The following is a 21,450-nucleotide window of genomic DNA, read 5'->3' as shown; positions in this document are numbered from 1 at the left end:
TCGTATTCAAAGTGAAATTATCTTCTATACATCGCATTTCACGCTGTTTTATTTAAAAGGGTGAACCGAATTTCAAAAGGAATTGCACCTGATGTATAAAAGCAAAATTCTTCGACTGTGCAGACGTTGCGGTAATTAGCAGATGAGAATTAAAACCAATTATCAGAAAAAATAGTTAAGGCTACCATCTCGCTTTCGAACAAAGTATTACATTCTGATCTTTGATTTAAAAAAAATAATTTATATGATTTTTTCAGCGCTCAACTATTTGTGTCATAAAACATTATAAATAGAATATAAGATTTTTCGTTTGGCTATTAGATTGCTCAACCAGAATTTCAACAACTTTCGCAATACTTATTTTAATTGTAGCATTCTCGAGCACAATACTTTAAAAGGAATTCTGTAAACAAAGGTGGGAAAAAATAAGTAATATAAGAAAGAATGGTAAAAGAATATAATAGGCCAATATTAAATAGTTTAATGAAGGTATTTAAAACCCTCACCAGATGCACACAGATCATTGAAAATCATATCCATGTGGGTGAGGTAAAATCTATTAATACTGACATGGAAATTCTGTGAAAATTTGGATATAGGAACACTTCCAATAGCAATAGCATTACCCTTTTAAGACCTTTAAATTTTTAACGACGTCTCGTATTTCCAAGGAAGTAACGTGTAATTATATTAAAGTGACAATTTTAAATATATTGATACAGGTTTCAGCTCTCCTAGCAGCGAAATGAGGAAGTTATAAAAAGTAACTAAAAAATAAAGCATGTTGGATAAAAAGTCCAGTTCAAAAACCATATATGCTATACTATAATAAAAACACATTAAAAGGTTTGGGAGATAATACAAGTAGTTATATGTAAAGTATATGATTGCGCTCTATAGTAGCCCTGCATTACCATCTTTGAATCAGTATATATATATATATATATATATATATATATATATATATATATTACCGTTAAAGTGTAAAACTCTCTTGTATTTCATGGTTTAACTAGTTATTTCATAAAATAACGATATGCAGCCCGTTAAAGTGTGAAATAATCTATATCATAAATCTCGCACGACAAATACATTTACCTTCCACCCCTACTGCATTTATGTTTTTGTTTGTTTGTTTTAGAAATAAAAAATGTTTTTGTTTTAGAAATAATGTTCTTTGTAATTCCAAGTGTCATTTTAGTAATCTTTGTTGTAACAAATGATTTTATGGTACGCTTCCATAAATACCATTTCTACGCTGCATAAATTAGATAAATTGCTTCTTTTTCATTTTAATTGTCTATCATTAGTTTAATTTCATTTTAGATAAATTGTTTATTTTGCACTTGAACCGTCTCTCATTAGTTAATTTATAGAATATCTAGTTATTTCATAGAATAACTAGTTAAAGTGTCAAATTAATAACATATTACACACACTTTAAACGGACACGATCAGTTATTTCATGGAATAACTAGGTATTCTATGAAATAACTGCATTATATACTTTAACGGTAATATATATATATATATATATATATATATATATATATATATATATATATATATATATATATATATATATTGCTGTGGTCTGTTAGGCAGTATAAAACAATTTTAATATATGTTTCAAACCTAACAGTTTTATTTTTACTCAAAAGAAATGAGTAGCTTACCTTCTGCAGTAGACAATAGAAAATAATAGAAAATAAAATATGTGTAATTCTATTCAATTATTAGAAAATTATGTTATGTACATTATTAAATTTTCTAAAGAGTTTTCAGCCGCTGTAATAACCTTCATTTTGATATTATTTAACCGAGAAAAATAATTGAATTTGCAAGCCTCAAAAATTCATTTTTCATTAATTTTAAATATTTTGGACTGAATACATAAAATAGAAAGAGCACATCCATTAAGTCAACCGTATCATTTCAGCATACTACTACATTTCAAATGCAAAGGAAGAGTTACTCATTAACGCAATATCATACTAAAGACATTTTCCTGTTCTTCAAACGAGCCGCGGTCAGCCAATTGAGGGCATTTGCACTTGCTTAAGGAAGTTGGTAAAGTTTTGAATGAATGAAACGGAAAAATGTATAATGAATTGGGAGGACAGCCATTTTTTACCCAGAGATATTCCAAATGGAGTGGATAATAATAATCTAAGATCCCCTTACAAGTTTTCAATGAAAACAAATTGTCTTCTTTTATTTTATCCTATAATATAAGTATTTGACGACAGAATAAGCCTTCTTGATTTATTGAAAAAGAAAATATAAGAGGAATTTATCTGTTTGAATTCTTGTCTAATGATAATTAATCTTTCTCAATATCCAATGTTTATTTCCAATTGGCCCTTGAATCCCGTCAATGTCGACAAAAGAAAGATAATATTCTATGTGCAGAAATTTTAAGATGCAATACACATTTTTTCTCTCAAATCGGATTTTATCCATGATAAGGAAGGCACCAAGAAAAAAAAATCAGTCGTTCATTCAGAGAGCATTTATAATTAAAATATATATATACACTCTAAACATCCCCATGCTATTCCCATCAGCATAACAAACATGGCCGACTGCAGTTGTTTGTCTCAGTGCGAGATTTCAGCCCCAGACGATATTTTGATGGTGACGTCACAGACGTGAATGCGGTCATTGCTCCACTGATTGTTTCTGGAGTGGGGGGGGGGAGGTACAGGAAACTTCCGCGAGAGGGCGTGAAAAATCAATAGCAGGAGACGATTTAAAAAGAGCGTGTCCATTTATGAAGAGGCCCAACCACTGCTATCTTGCTGTGTTTTAAAGGCGAAAAATGTTTCTCCCGCCCCTCTTTTTGTCCCCAAAAACCAGCAAGGCTAAAAAAAAAATTTTTTTTTTAATTCCGGGTTTAGGTTTTTTTGTAGGTTGACAGTGTTTTTAGCGACTAAAAATCTACGATTGACAATGAATGTAAAATTGTTCTAGGCCCATTTATTCAGTTGATTAGTTCTTTTGCAGCTTTTTTAAAAAGACATTTAGGAGATTTCTTCAAATCTACATGGGCAAAAAGTTTAAAAAAAAAATGTACATTCTTATTTAAAATATCTGCTTTTGAAAGCTTCTTAAAATTTCGAACCGCAAGTCCGAAACTGGTAGACCCCTGTAGCTTGCTTCACGTGCCTTGTTATCATCTGGCTTGATTGCATCAGCCATTGGATTCTTTAATTAGAGATTTTTTTTTTTTTACTTTTTTGAAAATTTGATGATGATTTTTATTTTAATGAATTATTTTTGGAACTTACAGAAAGGATAGCAATCTAAAATAATTCTTCTGTTAAAAAGCGAACGTAAAAATTCTATTTTGAAATTAATATAAAAATGAAGTAATTTTAAATATAACTTTAAAATGGCCAAAGCAAGCAAGCGAAAGCATGATGAAAAATAAAATTGAGTTGAATTTCCTTATAATAAAAAAATTTACGTATTATATTTAAAATTTATTTTGAAAATTCATTCCAACTGAAGGAAAAATGCATGGAAATATAATTAGAGTCACTGAAAGCTAACTTTTTTAATTCTACGACTTTTTTTAAAAAAATTGTGTAAAAGTAGTTTTTGTGCGATATTATGCTTCGAAGTTCTTGAAGAAAAGCGTTAAAATTTCGACTCATATTTAACTAAATAAAAATCAACTTAAAAGTATGAAAACTCTTCCTTAAAGCGCACCTTCAAGAAATAACTATGAGCCAAATTTTGAACCTATGGAGCATTGCATTTAATGCATCATGTTTCTACTTATATTATTTTTGAAGGACGTATTGTATACATACGAAAAACATTTTTTTTTTTTTAAAGAGTGATGGAAATCTTACTGTATCGTTCCATGCCTAAAATATATCAACTACTAATTACTGATAATTAATAATTACTAATTACTAATAATTAATAATTACTGATAATTAATAATTACTGATAATTAATAATTACTGATAATTAATATATCAATACATAAGAAAATTTAATACGCGCTGCACAAAAAAAAATAATAAAATGACAAATAAAATTTAGATGACTTGTAATGAACTGCTACTAACTTTTCATTATTAGGGACGGCGGAAGAAATCAAGGAGCTTCGGAAGCGTTGAGGAATCAAGGAGCGTGATCCGAAGTTCGCAATAGAGTAGGAAAACAAAATAGGCCCGAAAGCTATTAATTCATGATAAACATATAGAAATTTTATAAAATATATAAATTTTTCAAATGCGTTTCCAATGATTTACAGGAGTTGGAAATTAATATATTTACTTTGCATCCTTTGATTTTCCTATATATTTGATCCTTTGATTTTCGTGGGCTGGAGTAATTACATCTTAATTTTATACCATTGAATTACATTAAACTATTATAGCATTGCATATAAATCGCAAGTTAATTCTTTTCATTTCGAAAATGTTTGAATCAATTTGCAGACTTTGCACATAACTAGCTAATTAAAAAATTGAGCTGTTAGAAAAAAAATTTGAAGAAAATTCTATTAAATTATTCAGATGTAAATAACTTAAAGAATTATTTTTACTTTATAATATTCCAAGAATCTGTTAGATGCACAGGTAGTTAGTTTCCTCGACCAAGAAATTCATGTATGAGTCCCCACATGAGATCTGGAGCAAACTAGATTGAATGATACTAATTCAAAATTCAGATGCGATTTTTCTGTTTTGGTTGATTCATTATTAGATCCAACATTATTTTGATTTAACATTTAGCATTTACTGTAAATCCCATTAAAACTTAAGACTGCGCAAAATTGAATATTCCTCGTGTGACAAGATTTCAAACAGAATTCAAAATATCTATATTGCATTAGTATATGGCAATATAACAATAATATCAAATCTGATGAATGCCACTGAATTTTAAGAAAAGGATTTCCATGGATCTCGTCAATTTGTCATCACAAGAATATTGAAGTGCAAAAATTTGATATACGCATTTCTGAATTTAAATTAGACGCTTGTAATCGTCGTAAACCAAACTCATTATTTATTTCTTAATGAAAAGATAATTTTTTTAAAAAAAATTTAAATAATTTTCTCTCTCTTTATTGAAAAATTCGATTTTATTATCTGACAGAAGATATTGCTGAATTGATCTCGAATAAAACTCTTTAAATGTTTTTCTTCGAATTCAAAAAAATTTATTAATTGGTGAGGAAAAAACTATCATTTTGTAGAAATGAAATGCACCAAAATAAGAGCATTTTTTTTCAGAACGTTACCTCTGAGCCAAAAGATAGCTATTTTGTTCTTCATTTTAATTCAAAACTAAGATATAGTTTAACATAACCTTGCAGTTGAACTGTTTTTGTAAATTAATAATCAAGTCACATTTTGCTGTAAATTAGGAAGGATATATTTCAATTTTAACAATCAATTTTATAAAAATAGTAAGTTTACTAACTTTTTCAATAACCTTGTGTTGAATCCCGTTTTTAAAAATGAACATAATTTCTAAATGATACGTAAATTCACTATAGAATAAAAATATTTCACTCATATATATATATATATATATATATATATATATATATATATATATATTTAATTTAAAGACTAAAAATAAGTTCTTAATCTTTTAGATTACACGTTTTCAATGAAAATAATTAAAAGTAATTATTAATTTAAGTATGAGTTAAAAATCTATAACTGGAGTAAAATAATAAAAAATAATTAAAGTTTTACGTACATATACTTTAAATATTTTTTATTTTCTATCGGTAAATAAATTAAGTTATTTAAATTTATAGCTGTAAGTTTAAGTATTAAATTTTAAAGCCTTAAAGAATTCCTTACAATCGGAACGAATATTCTCCCCTTTAGGGAGAATTTAACATTACATTTTTCTAGATAGATAAAAGAGATCTTCGATAAAAACTCGTAAAACAGATTTAATAAAATATTTGAATAAAATGTTCAGTTATATATTTTATTTCACAAAAGAATTCTATCAGAAAAAGTAATCTGCAAATATTATTCTTTACTCGGAGTTTTCAAAAGATTATAAAATTGTAAAATAAATATATGTACGAAAAAGGTCATTCAAAAAATAAAATCAATGTAATAAAGTTTTAAAAAATAATACTGCATTTAAATGCGAAGTTTTATTTGTAAGCCGCTTTTCATTAATATTTTTTTTGCAGTTTGTTAATAACTTGTGATTTAAATTTTATAGACTTCTTCCAAATTTTTTTTGACGTTCAAAAAATAAAAACCAGCAATACACCTTATAAATTTCTCATAAAATGTTAAACGAATAAAATAAAAACATGCTGAAATGCCATTTCATTAAAATTATATTTAACCGTTTATTTTGTACTTTTTTTTATCCGTAAAAGATTTTTTTCAGCTAAATTAATTGAATTTTCATTCCATTTTCACTTTTTATAATTTTTGATTTCATTTCTACAAATGCTGACTTGGTATACGGCATTTAATTTATATAGTAGAAAATTTAGCATTTGCTTACGCAGTTTTTTCATGTATACCTAAAATTCGTAAGTTCATTTCCAATTTGGAGGCTATTTAAAGGTCATTAAAGTCGGAGTATACAGGTCAGATGGTGAATACATATTTCATTTGATTGATACATTACATTATTTTGTAAACACCTATTCATTACCACAGTGGGAGTTTTGAGGCATGTTGAAGACAGATGATGAAGACATATTTCATCTGATTGATACATTACATTATTTTGTAAACACCTATTCAATACCACAGTGGGAGTTTTGCGGCTCTACATGCTTCAGATGCGCCTTTGACGCATCTGGAACTCCATGTGCACCTTTGCAACACGTGCACCTTTGCAACACGTGCACCTTTGCACCGCGTGTACCTTTGCAGCACGTGCACTTTTGCACCACGTGCTCCTTTCATGCACGTGGGACTATAAAGCTTTTACGTAACTCCCAGCACTAAAATGCGTATTTCTTAGATTAAAATGTATGATTAAACTTAGTAGAACTGGTTTTACTAATATATTTTAATTATCGCAAATACACAATGTATACAAAAAGTTAATGACTCTTCTTTACGTATTACATCCAGAAAATTCATTAGCATTTTACAAATTAACAAAATAGCTTTCCAATTTCCGACTTTTCTTTTTATTTTCTAAATTAAATATTACCTAAAAACAGAACTTCAAATGTTTTGTAGGACATTTATGAGCAATTAAAAAATTAGTTAAAATGATCACATATAGAGGACAGCAGGATTCCGTAAGATTCTTCTTTGGTGATGAGAAATGAAATGTATTAACGGCAACGGCAACGTCGTGATGTTTCGGAGTTCCGCGATGTGACAAAGTGGTCACGAGCACCTCCACATCATAATTTGGAATAGATACTTTAATTTGTTAGTTTAGGGAAAAGTTAAATTTAATTGAACTAGTTTGGACGAGCGCAATAAAGCTCTAACGTCATGAAATTTGGTATTTAATTCATATTATTATCATTTTTGATACAATTAATTAATTTAAAAATAATATTTAAATTATTTATGGGGTAAAATAGAACTTTAGTGGAATTACGTTGCACGTGCCTTAACTATTGGGGCTTTTTTGGAACTAAACTTTCTGAAGGAAAAATTTCAAGGAATTTCACGCGTGTAGCTCATCGTAGCTATCTGAGGCCAAAACAAATAATTTTGAAAAATTTAATCCACCAGATTGGTAACAGAGTTAATTAATTCTCAGTTTTTTAACTGAGGGAAAATTTACATAGACATTGTCTATTGCAGCTCTAGGTCTTTTCCTAGAGCTGGGTACTGCAGGATCATAAGCAGGTAGATTAAGTAACTTGTTACGAATCTGGGGCAGTTTTTCGAAGAAATTTATTGATGTTCTTCTAATAAATTCCGAAACAGGTTCAATTTTGAGATCGTCATGTAAGATCTTTCTCCTGATATACCAGGGGGCGTCAACAATCTTCATCAGATGCCTATTTTGAAAAACTTGCAACCTCTTAATGTTTGTGGCTGATGTCGCCCCCCATATTTGGGAGCCGTACATCATTATTGGTCTTAAAACAGCTTTGTAGAGCAGAAGCTTGAGCCTAATCGATAGCTTACTCCTAGGAGAAATTAAGCTGTTGAGTTTAACACTCGTTCTAGTAGCTTTGGTGAGGGCTGCTTTAATATGACTATTAAAGCTTAATTTTGCGTCTAAAATTAACCCTAAGTATTTGTATTCATTTACAAAGGGGACGGGTTGGCCAAAAATTTGGATAGGGGCTAGGTCAGGCATATTTACTTTTTTAGTAAACAGGAGGCACGCGCATTTACTTGGGTTGACTTTTATTTTCCAGCCGATGAGCCAGCACTGCAAAATGGTCATGTACTGTTGAATGTTTGATATGACTATGTTTGGGTCCCTATGCTGTGTAAGAATGGCGGTATCGTCTGCAAAAATTGCTAAGTGACAATTGCTAGCTCTAGGTAGATCGTTAACATAAATGTTAAAAAGAGTTGGAGAGAGTAAACTTCCTTGCGCACAACCGCTTCGGATTGGTCTGGGGGAAGAAATTACATCGTTAACTCGTACCCGAAAATTACGAGAAAGTAGGTACGAGCGTAAAATTTTGACAAATTGCGCCGAAAATCCAAGTCGCATGCACTTGAATAAAAGCCCTTCGTGCCAAATTTTGTCAAAGGCTTTGGCTACGTCCAGAAAAAGTGCACCTGTGGTTTGGGACTTCTCAAAGCCACTGTGAATCAATTCTGTAACACGAATTAGCTGGTGATTCGTCGACAGGTTTTTACGAAATCCGAATTGCTCGGAAATTAAAATATTTTTGTCGCTGAGAAATTGATTCAGGCGTTTGAGGAGCACAGATTCGTACACTTTGCTCAAGCTACTAAGTAGCGAGATGGGACGGAAATTTTGAGGTAAAGTCAAATCAGAGTTTGGTTTTGGAATAGGGACAACCACAGCTGTTTTCCAGCAGTCGGGAAAATAACACAATTCCATTAATTTATTTATTAAAAAAGTTAAGTATAAAATAAATCTAAAAGGGAGGTTTTTAAGAAATGTATTAAGTCGGTGCTATTCTTCAAATGTAAAGGGAATTTGATTGGATAGATGTAGAAGGGAATTGGCTTAATTGTCTAGTACGCTCCAGTACATATCAGCAACAAGGCTAAAGGAAGCAGTTTTACTATGTGCCAATGTATGACGCATACAGGACTCATCTCACGAATGTGATCTTAGAAATATAGTTATTCTTCCTTTCAAAATAGTTTATAGGATTGCTATTTTCGATGCAACTCATTTAATACGAGAGAAATGAAAATTTAGTGAGTTTTTAATCAAAAGAAACGTATTTATCATATTTAGCCAATAATTCTTATTTTTCAATAAAAAAAATTCTACAATTTTTATATTAAATCGAAGCTAATATTAGGAAATTTCTAAAAATAATTCTCAAGCGTATTGCCTCAGTAACTCAAACGGGATGCGAAAACGTTTGTACGTTTCTCTAGATCGCAAACATATTGCTAATATTTTTAGGATAATTTTCAATAATCAAAATACTGTATTATATAATATCAACAATTGCACGTTTTAATGAGAATGCTGTAAGGAATTTTTTTGGTGGTGGTGGTGATGGGGAAGATGTAACTTATGGTTCATTCTTTGATGTTTGAATAATCTTAAAATTGTTCATAATAAAATAGTACCCCTCATGCTATTAAAACATTAGTTTTGTTTTGTTGGATTAACGTCACGTTCACGAATTATACTTTTCGCTCCAGCACATTTACGAATTGTAAGGATGAGTTCTGTAATTTGAAACAAGAACGTTATAGTGACCATGATTCCATATTATTGCTAGTAAAAACAGCGTGCGTGCAAGAATTCATTAACGGAGGACAATTTACTATTTGATCCTGGCTGTTTATTTTGCTTTTCACCATCCTGTCAGACAAAAAGAGATCAATATGATTCCGTTTGACAAGCAACACACGTTTCGTTATATATACTCGTTCAAAACATACACACGCATATTTTTTTAAGATGTCGTGTTTTTAAGTAAATAAACTTTTGCTGTTTATCGAAATATATAACTATGGCTGATGGGGAAATGCGCGTGCTTTTAATTCCAAACACATATTTTTGAAGAATTCAAAAAGTGAAGAATTATTTAAAGTGATTGCGTAGAATTCAAATGACTGAATTCTACGCAATCATTCTGCTTTTCACCAGGATTCTTTCGCAAGTGTGAGGAAAGGAAATGGCAATGGTAACAAGCAGACTTATTTTTAAAAACTAAAGTTTATCGAATTACGAACATATTATGAAAATTTTCTATCTAGGACAAAACGGAAATCGGTAATTGTAAACATTGAGCTTTCTGCTCTGCGGTGAGCTAGTGTGTTTGGCAATAAGATCGACTAAGAAAGGCATTATATTAAGGGTGGAATCCAAATGATATGTTTATGCTAAAATTAATCAATTAATTCATGTCAAAGTTTGCAACTTAATATTTCAGAAACAAATAATTTACACAGAAATATTTCTAAGGATCTTTACAATTATATAGCGATAAAACTTAATTTATATGAAAATATTTCTAATGAACTGTACAATTATAATTGTAGTTGATAGATCTCATATCAATTCTTAAGATATCATAATGAAGTTTTCGAACATTTTAACACAAATGAGAATTCGTGTTTCTACCCCTGGTTTAAATAATATAATTTACTTAAACTAGAATTCTACAAGTAATTGGAATTTCATTAATTTAGGTATGTAATTATACGCATAAAATATACAGCGATATTTACCATATATTTAGACTTTTAAGAAATTTCTGTGAGATGCGCATACGTCATAACATTTCCTAGAACGAAGACCGTATAATTAATTATTCAACTTTTGATTACCTTCGCTCGCATATAAAAAGACAAAACCTTTTTTCCATAAAAGAAGTATTTTATAAGCAGTTTATGTTGACAATCCTACTAACGCAAAATATTGTATTCTACTCTGTAATATTGTACCACTATGATGTTCTACATTCTGAAGGACGTGCAATATCATGAAGATAACGCAGCAATATTATTGGGGAATTTATATTTATACGGATATTATAGAGAGATATCAGCATCTATAAATTTCCAAAGCTATTCGAAACAATTAAATTTATATTTATGAATATGTTCTGCATCTGAACTTTTTACTTAAAAAAATATGAAAATATATTGGTATGACTACCTAACTGGACAATTTCAAAATATTTTTTTTTCCTTTACAGCTGTCATAATTTAAAAAAAAGGGAAAAATCCTCAACGGGATGATTTTAATGTAGTTAACTCCTTGCGATAATTACTGATTTATGTAACCTCCTAATCAAATAAAAAATTTTATTTGTTACTCCAATCTACATAAGAACTTAACTGACACCTGAAACACTTAACTATGTTCAAGAGCTTGTTTATTTTAGATTAATTATCACTTTGAAAAAATTACAGATTTCCCTTTTCAAAAATTCTCAAATTCGAGGCACGAACCCGAAATGTCATTGTATGAGAATAGATTATTTAACGGAATTCATTTTAAAAAAAGGGAAAATGAAACTAGATATTATTAATGTATAAATGAAACGGAAAGATAGTAGAATCACTAGACTGTCAAAACTAGTTTAGTAGTAAGGTAAAGCGAACGTTAATTCTATTTATAGCGTCAACCAAGCTAAAGATTTTTTTTTTAAATTTCACTTGAAGCTAAATTATCCTGGAAACTTAAATTTATAGTACAAATTGATTAATATTTTTGTTATTGTTATAAATGTTACAGCGATTACGGAAATTCCAGCGACTTAAGTGCTACACCTTTTGACCACGTATTTTCATTTCAAACCATTTGCATTCTCCAGAATAAAATGTAATAATTGTGAGTAAAATTCTCTGATTTTGAATACAAATGTAATGTGAATGTATAATTCAAATGCGTAGTCTAGTTTCCCTTATGGTTATAACAGAAGAGTTAGCGATTATATTTCAAGAGCAAGCCACATGCGTTTCATCTCAAATACTTTTTGCTATATTTATAAATTGTTTAACAATTAATGCAAAGCTATTCATAGAAATGAAACATAATTCAGTTCAGTACTCAAGCGGTCTTATCAAAAACAAGTGGTTGATTTTTTTAATGAGAATGTGCAAAACACTTTCAATAACTCTACGGAATGTCACTTCAGAGATTTATATAAAATAAAATTCTGTCATTTTAAGAAATTTTGGAAAAAAATTGCTGGTGTCATGGTAAATTTTAATATTTATGTAGACTATCAGTTCTGAAAAATGACAGTCAGTTGAAGCTAAAATTTTTTAAAAATACAAGCCTAGAAAAAATGTTTCAAATTCTTTAAAAAATAAATGACGCTTTATCAAAATTAAAACTTACCGAAAAAAATAATTTAACTATATTTTTTTTCCACTGAAAACTGTCAAAATTCATAGAAATAACATAGTAATTTTTGAAAATTTAATAAGAAAAAGTAATAGTATTTTTTGAAAATTTAATAAGAAAAAGTCATATTAATTTTCGAAAATTTAATAAGAAAAAAGTCATAGTAATTTTTGAAAATAGCTTTCAAAAATTTCTTTAGTGTAATTAAAATTTAGATCTCAATAAAGTCTTTAAAAATCCCCTAAAATAACGTTATTTAAAAACCACAAAAAGTTAATAAATAATTTTAAAAATAAGATGATGACCTTAAATCATAAAAAAATAAGATGATGACAACATATCAAAATTTATCTAATCAATAATTTATCTAACATCTAACAAATTATTAAAATAAGTCTCACACTTTTTTCAAAAAGAATTAAAAAAAAAATAGCTTCCTAAAAAACAAGTATATTTTTTAAAAATTTAGTTCTTCTTCGCGTTTTTCTCGCAACCTCAATTAGAAGGCAATAACAAAAGATGAAAGTGCAAGAATTTATATTTTCAAACAGAACTCTAAATCGATCTTAAAAAGTTTTTTAACGAATGCAACTTTTAATTTCGGGTTCTGAGCGCAACTGTATATTTTGTTCCCGTTCTACAGTTTCTGGCAAAGTTGTCTTTCCCATGATGCTAAGAATGGATGGAAGTAACTCACCTGCACGAAAAGTTGCAGCGATGGCAAGAGCAAGAGAATTGAATTCGGCCGCAAGACGCTAGGACCACTGCAGAGGAAGCAGAACAGAGGACAGCCAATCACGACCCGCCGCTCGCGCACCGATACAGTCGCTTTTAGGGTCGGAACTTCCCTTTCATATTTAAAGGGGGGCTTATATTTTAGGGACATCCATACATGAGGGGAATTTCTGATGGTACATCCCATCTAAAAATATTTTTAAAATCACTCTTTCACCTGGTCGAACGATTTATTTTTGTTTGAATTACAAAACATAAAAAATTAACTTTTTTAATCAAATAAATGCAAACGGCATTTCTTAAGTAACTTAGAAAACTTTTTTTTTAGATGCGTAATATTCCTTTTTTACTGATAAAATTAGTTTTAACAATTAATTAAATAAAGACAAAATATCTAGATAAAAAAAAACCTGAAGGTATTAATAGACAGTATTAATAGTGAAAAAAAATTATATTTAGGGGGGGGGCGTATTTTTATATTTTAAGAAAACCAAGACTTTAGGGCATTTCTAACGTCTGATTTGAAAAATGTTTTGAGAACAAAATTTTGTATGATCGTAGGTTCTCTAGTGCAATGCGATCTAAATCTGAAGTTAAATTAACATTTTAGTAAATTAATGAAAAATTGTTTTCAAGTGATTAAAAAAACTTTTCTTAACTGCACTCTATTTATGTTTAGAACTTATTTAACTACATTACGCTGTTTATTTAACATTCTAAAGTTACTAATGCAGGGGGAAACTATAAAATAAAACAAAAATATAATGATAAAAATTGTTGAAAGACAGGTCGAAAATAACGGTCAATTTCAGAATCGCCAAGTTATTTCTTATTTGAAGTAGAGGGGATATTATTTTAGAAAAAATAATTTTTTTAATACATTTTATCGGAAAGGAAACGAATTCTTAAAAAGGCGGTCTTCACCTCATCTTGTGGAAATCAAAACTATACTTAAAAAATAATTTTCTAAATAGATAAAAATAATGTATGCGTGTTAACTTATCCAGAACACTACTTAAAAACACCTTATATTTATTTTTAAATTATTAAACCGTATCTTTTCAAAATGGATAAAGTGCATATAATAATGTGGCATAATTTTATGCACTACTAATGACTTAACCGGAGTTACGTGGAATGAAAATACATCCAACTTTAATTTTAAATTGTGACGCATTCGATTAAAATATATAACTAGCTAACTGTAAACACAACTGTAAATTAATATTCTATAGAAGAGAAACAGACATACATACAAACTTTCTTTTTATATTTATGCAAGTTATTTAAAGAATATATTTATATGCAATATTTCTCATTTCATTGTTTTTGCAATGAACAAACGTTTTGATTTACCAATCGGAAGTTATTAAAAATACATAAAGCTCTCTTATCGTCTGAGGCTAATTTTGATTAAAAAGAGAATATCAGTTGCACTAAACTATTTTTCAACATAGCAATTTCTCGAAAAATTAGACCAAATCAAATAATTTTTGAAATTTTTTCGAATTTCAACTTTTTTTTCCAGCAAATATATATGTAAATAAGATTGATGCAATATATTTTAATATAATATATAATAGGTCACGAAATTTTTTTTATGAAGAATATCAGTTGCATCAAACGATTTTTAAACTTCGTAACTTCCAGAAAAGTAATAAACTATGCCAAACGATAATTAAAAATAACTGAAAGCTGATTTTTTTCTTAATGTTATAAGTGGTTTTGAAGAATAAAAAAAATAATAAAAAATAATTGAATACTTCGAATAGCAACTCGGAGGCAAATAAATAAAATTATTTAAAATACCCATACTATTTCCATTCATTAGAAAATGAAATTCTTTACATGGAATCATTATTTTTATTTACTAAAATTTATTGTTAAAATAATAATAAAAAAAATCTGCAATAAAATTTTCCTTATGTTTCAAAATATATTGAGCAAAGTTTAAAGAAATTATATCGAGTAGTTTGGATTTTTATAGCGTACAAACTTTCAATGTATTTAACTTTTATTTACATCAATAATGCGAAGCGGCAAACTAATTATAATGGAAACCATGATAAATTGTGCTGAATATTTCTAGCAGAGGTAACAAATATCTTTTAAATGCCAATTCTAGGAATTTGAGAGAAATTTTCCAACAGCTGAGAAATCTGCAACTTCCTTGAAATATAAATCGTCACAGAATCCTCAAATCTTTCTCAAAGGATTCGTAATCATTATAATCAGTTAAGCACTCATAAATCAATAAATTTGAGAAAACTTATTCGAAAAATGCTGTAATGCTTTTTCAATTTGAGGCATGATTCACTAAAAAAACTCACAAAGAGAAGGGGAGTGGCTAACATCTTCTCGCTACAACACATCGATCAAAAATTGGTTAAAAAATGTGTTGATAGGTGAGATTAATTGCTGCCTTTTCTGTGTTAGACGTTTTCAATAGAAAATGTTTCAGCTCAAATAAAACACGGCTAAACTTATATTATTCCGTCCGAATTAAACTTTTATCATCAGGAAAAGGGTAATAGTTCATCAGTCTGACTTATTATTCGCATTTTATTACAACTGTTTTATTATTAACTTTTTTGAGATTTTAAATAAATAAAACAATAAATATATAAAACATATAACATGAAATAAATAAACTAAAAAGAAAAACTTATATTGTTTTATTTTCAAATCTGAAAATTATTTATAAAGCATTACTGATGCAAAGAAAATAGATTTGGGTTTTGAAGTTTACAAAATTATTTTGTCTTGATTTTAAATACGTTTTAACTTGGTTTAACTTTGTTGCGAAAAACATAAATAATACTCTTTCTCAAAACATTGAATAGGGCATTTCTTGAGAAATGTTTTTTCTATTCGGTTTACTTTTTCTTACATTAGTTTAATCGTTTTATCATGGAAATAAAAACGTTTAGGCTTTAAAAATTCCTGAACCAAACTTTTTACAAAATATTAAATAAAATAATTTGTGTAAAATAAATAAGCACAAATTAGATAGCTTCCCTATGACTTAAGAGTAACAAAATAAAAACTAGAGTCTAAATTTCCAAATATTGTAGCTTATAATACGAATAAAGTTACAAGCCATTCAAATATCAAAATATATCCTTTGTTTTACGCTGTAAAAATGGCTCTAGTCTCCGAACATATGGATAGATAGGAGGGTGGGATGTGTTGCTATAGTAACATCCATGCCTTATGGGGAATTTGTATCCTGGGGATTTAGGAATGGGAGAATACTGTTCCACGCTTTAGGGCAATACCAGCTGTATAAAAAATGCTTCTAACATAAGAATAACATGTTTATTAACTTTAAAACTTAGCCATTTATTTTTCCAATGTATATCCTCGTCAGAACATAACAGTTAAACAATTATTGTTAAGAAACTTCCAGTTATTAAAGGCAGTCATTACCAAAGATGGAAAATATTGGTGCTTTTAATACTAATATACTAACTTTTGAGTTTAGTTGGAACTATTCAGGATTGATGCTAGTAATTTTGAACTGTAGTCAGTTTTAAGATTGGCAACATCTGAAGAAGTACCACATTCTTCAGACTTTTATGTCACACAAAAGTTTATATGTATAAAACATAAATATTCCTTAATAGTGAATAATACATAGTTTATCCTTTATTATTTTGGACGTGGTAGTACTAGCAAAAAATAGTCTTTCCATTCTTCGCCATTTCATCAATCTTGCACCATCGGGAGATAAATTTAACAAAAGCAGTTTTTTAAAACGTACTTCTATAAGAGTACTAAAAATTAGAGTTTCTAAATCATTTTTTTAGTCTTTCACCTTTCATTTATAATTCATAATTACAAATATTATGGAATCCTGAAACTATTTTTTCTTGTCAAATGCACTACCAAATAAAGCGACGTGGATGGAATCCAAATTTAATTACGTTAATCATTAACTTATAATTATGAAAATGTTAAAATTATGCATTGTCATCGAGAACAAATACGTGTACAAAAAGTGGAAATTCTAGTCAGGCATTGATTCAAATTTTGATTTCAAAACTACATTCTTATAAACATGAAACAAGTAGAGTTAAGTACAAGGGTGTAGAAAAAAAAAAGACATCAAGCTGCTTACTTAACTAATCTGTTTAAGTTCCGATTAGCTCATTTCAGTTCATGGACCATCTCACCAATGTTGATCGTAAACTGTCACTCGATGCTCTCAAAAAAGAGAGCATTGAGTGACACAGTGTTTTATAAATTCAGTACGGGAAATAATCTTAATTAGGAATGAATTTATTACATATTACAAAATACGATGTTTTATTTTATAATATATAGATGAACTGACAACTATTTACACAAGGGCACATATCAAATGAGTCCATTAATGACACAAAAACAATCTTTCTGTTTTATAATCATTATCCATTAGGTTTTCCAAAAAGAAGCATCTCAAATATGGGAATGATATCTTCTGTATAGTGGTTGCTTTTCACTTTCCTGTTGGGTATAATAATCATCTTGGACTGTTACCTCTATTCTAATGACAGATTATACATCTGAGTCAGAGATGGGCGCATAAAACGTACCAATAATGCAGTTTTAATGCACTACAGAATGTACATTAATGCACACTACAGAACTCGTTTTAACTTTCTTAATGACCCGGTCGTTCAGATTATCCGGAATACTAAACCAAGGCTGGGATAGCTCCTTGCGGCTATGCAATAGGTTTTATTCAATTTTTACAGTAATAATGGTATTTTTAAATTGATTCAGATTTATATTAATTTGGTTGCAATGGAGATATTAAACGTACTTCCAGCAAACGATAAAATATCCCAATATCGTCTTAGCAGAGCAGGTAAATTAATATATTTGGTCAACGAAAAAAGTGAATTAAAGTTTCGAAATGGAATTCTGCAAATAGCAAATCTGGTCAAAATTGGAAAACAAAATTGTTAAAAAAAAAATCTAGCATTTTTTAATATTATCATGCAGAAAATCATTTCCGTTACTACAAAAGCAATTTGAAACATTAAAAAAAATCAATGTGCGTATATCTGATAGATAAAGTTCGGTACAATCCAATACATACATGCTGTTATTGATACTACGAAGAACAATTTTTGTTCTCCGTAATACATTCCTTAGTATAGTACCAAACCATGTAAATTCTTTAGCATAGTACCAAACATTTATGCAACAAATACATACAATTAAAACTTACTTTTATCAGTCTTACTTTTGAATGCTTTGATTTTATTTAACAATTAAAAAAATAAATTTTTCATCGCTATCATTATCGAAGGGCTTGGCCTGAATTGACTATCAAAAAAAATTTTTTTTATGTCACTTAATTTTCAACTGTTTGCGATAACTTAACTGCATTGTTATAGAATCATCTACTAAAGCGACCAAATAACTGAATTCTTGAAAGGTCATCTCATTTTAGGTATACCATTTACCCAGCAGCTAACCATTAAAACACCGTATTTAATTCTTAAGTAAGAATTAATGCAAGCTTCAAGCGCCCTTAAGGAAAGTGGAAACATCTGTGCCTTCAAAAAATCGATTCTTCAATTTCATTCTCATAAAATAGGGGGTATTTCCCTAATTACAGAATTTCTGAAAACTTTTGAAAATATAGGCAGCAGAAACACCTGAGATAGAAAGATACAGTCTTTAACTTCTTTCTTAGAGCTTATTGTTTACAAATTTCGGTGCGATTACAAAACTTTCTTTTCATTGCATTCATTTATATAAACATTTGTAAATAATTTGTTTGGTTTTAAAGCAATTTTTATTCATATTTGTGTAGCATTTTAACTTTAAAAGGCCATTAATAGGGAAAATTATTAGGGTGTCCCAAAAGTTTCTTTTTCATCGCGCGAAATGATCCGTTTTTAAAGAGGCTTGTCACTGGAGACTAAACTTGGATTTTATATAAAAATGTGCAGAGAAAACACACACACAAAGACAAAAGGCCTTCAACTGTTACAAATCCGAGACTACACCCCAAAAAGTTCTTTTGTCCATTTGGTAAGATTGAAAAGGTGTCATTTTCTCTGAGCTCCTTCCTGAAGGTGAAACAATAAATTCGAAGAAATGCTGTCATCAAATGGATAATTGAAAGCTGCAATAGCAAAGAAACGGCCAAAATTATTGAACCGACTAGGCGTTTGTTTTTCATCATGACAACGCGAGACCACCTATAGCATTAGTCGAAAGAAAGAAGCTCATACGGTTTGACTAGGGTTGTTTTACTGCATCCTGCATACTCTCCAGATCTCGATCCATCTGATTATTACTTTTTTTGTCCTTGAAAAATTCTCTTCGCGAAAAGGGCTTTGAATACATAAGCGAAATAAAAGCGCACCTCGAGGATTATTTCTTATCCAAACACAACAATTTTGGGGAAAAAAAGCATAATGAGGCTTCCTGACAGATGGAAGAAGGTAATTAATAAGGTTCTTATGTAACAAAGTAGATAATATCTTAAACAGTAAATATTGTGTATTTGTTTCATATTAGAAATAGGAAAGAAACTTCTGAGACACTCTAATATCATGTAATATTTAAATTTTGAAGCTATACGACATTCATTTAAAAATTTTTTAGGGGTAAATAGATTAAAATTGATGCAAGTTCCTTATAATTATTGAACCTATATTTATATAGTATATTAATTTTAGAGTGAATTTATTTTTAATTCTTTTTTATTAGGGCTACCGATTTCTAGTTACGATTATCGCATCACAACACGTATTAGATTTGTTATAAGAAAACTAATATTTTTCAAATAACATTTTATTGAAACAGATATTTCAGTATTATATATTAAAAAACAAATATTTCAATATTATGTATTAAGAAACAAATATTTTTCTGCTGTTTCATAATACAAACAAATCATTTTTTTATATTGAGAGGAAAGTGACTCATTTTCGGTTTTAATTTTTTACTGGTTTCATCTACAATATTACAATTACGTTGTGAATGTTGAACTTAACTCTGCTATGTTTTGCATTTATTACATATTTTGAAAGATCAAAAGTTTTATTTTAATATTTTAAATCATTTTTTAAAACCTTACACAGTGGTTAAAGGTACAACGAAGTGTTGAATTTTTGTCCTAGGGATATATCTCTGATCTGGACACTGTGATAACAAACATTAAAAATCACAACAAAAAAAAACACAATAAAATAATTTTTAAGATTAAAACTCAAATTTTTATGAAAGCGAGTTATCAAGTTTATATGAGAACAAGTTATTTACAAGATTCCGTAGTTTTTTCCGTTTTTAAAAAAATAAATATATTCATTTTTGTAGTATTTGGAGAACGAGGAAAATCTTTAGACAAATTTATAACAAAAAAAATCCGCCAACATTTTCATAATTCATATTATTTAGAGATTTAGCAATAGGCTAGTGGCTACTGTTTCCCTGTGGTTCTGTTGCCAAATCATCTATCTTTTCGTCGTTGGAAATAACAGATTCAAAAGTCCAACACATTGCTGAAGTAGCAGCAATAAAAATCATAAGTTACCAACTTATATAAATTCTTGCTTAGAGAAGTTTTTTGGGAAAATGAAATTCTCTATCTAGCTATGGGCAAGTTTTCTTAACATTTCTGGAATAATATAAAGAGTGAACCACTTATAAATACTATATTGTATAATTTTATTTATCAAATCATAGAGAGATGTTTGGTTAAAACTCAGGAATATTATATTTCATCTGTCATTCAATCCGCTGAAGAATGAGATAGGGAAAATTTCTGACTTTCAAAATATATTTGTCTACCAACCCCCCCGACGGTTTGAATTGAATTTCCTCCTCCTAAACCGTATGACCAAACGTCAAATAGTTATACAAATAAAGGTCACCGAATTGTCTCTCAGTTTAAGAAAATCATTAGGGAAAAAATATTCATAATTCCTTCTAAATAAAAAGTTTGTGCCTTTGTCCTAGTCAAATGATAATCACTTCATAGTGGTCAAAGAGGCAGCAAAATACAATTTCACACTTAAACTTTTGTAGTTCAATTAGTAATATAAAGAATAATTTGTACAGAATAAGGCTATTAGTTAGTCTGCAGTGTGCTTATTCTAACACCATCTTTTAATAGTATCAAGAAATGTTATGAGAAAAAAAGTAATTTTTGCAATATTTACGTTCCATTGGTGAAATCATATGAATATTTTGATTCGGCATAGTAAACATTTCTTTCAAAAAGCAACGAGCTAAACTGAGTAATTG

At 28.9% G+C, this 21,450-nt stretch overlaps 1 protein-coding gene across 1 annotated transcript in view; it reads right to left on the bottom strand.

Annotated features, from left to right (window-relative positions):
• Positions 1-13,204, bottom strand: part of LOC129960273 (microtubule-associated protein 2-like) — a 47,593-nt gene extending 34,389 nt beyond the window's left edge. Inside the window, exon 1 of the mRNA XM_056073567.1 lies at positions 13,160-13,204. The gene's annotated coding sequence lies outside the window, so the exon portion shown is untranslated. The remainder of the gene's footprint in view (positions 1-13,159) is intronic.
• Between the last annotated feature and the right edge of the window lie 8,246 nt (positions 13,205-21,450).

Source organism: Argiope bruennichi, chromosome X2, assembly GCF_947563725.1.
Source record: "Argiope bruennichi chromosome X2, qqArgBrue1.1, whole genome shotgun sequence".
Lineage (NCBI taxonomy): Eukaryota > Metazoa > Arthropoda > Arachnida > Araneae > Araneidae > Argiope > Argiope bruennichi.
Note: the sequence above shows the minus strand (reverse complement) of the source record. Positions and strands in the feature narration are given on the sequence as shown.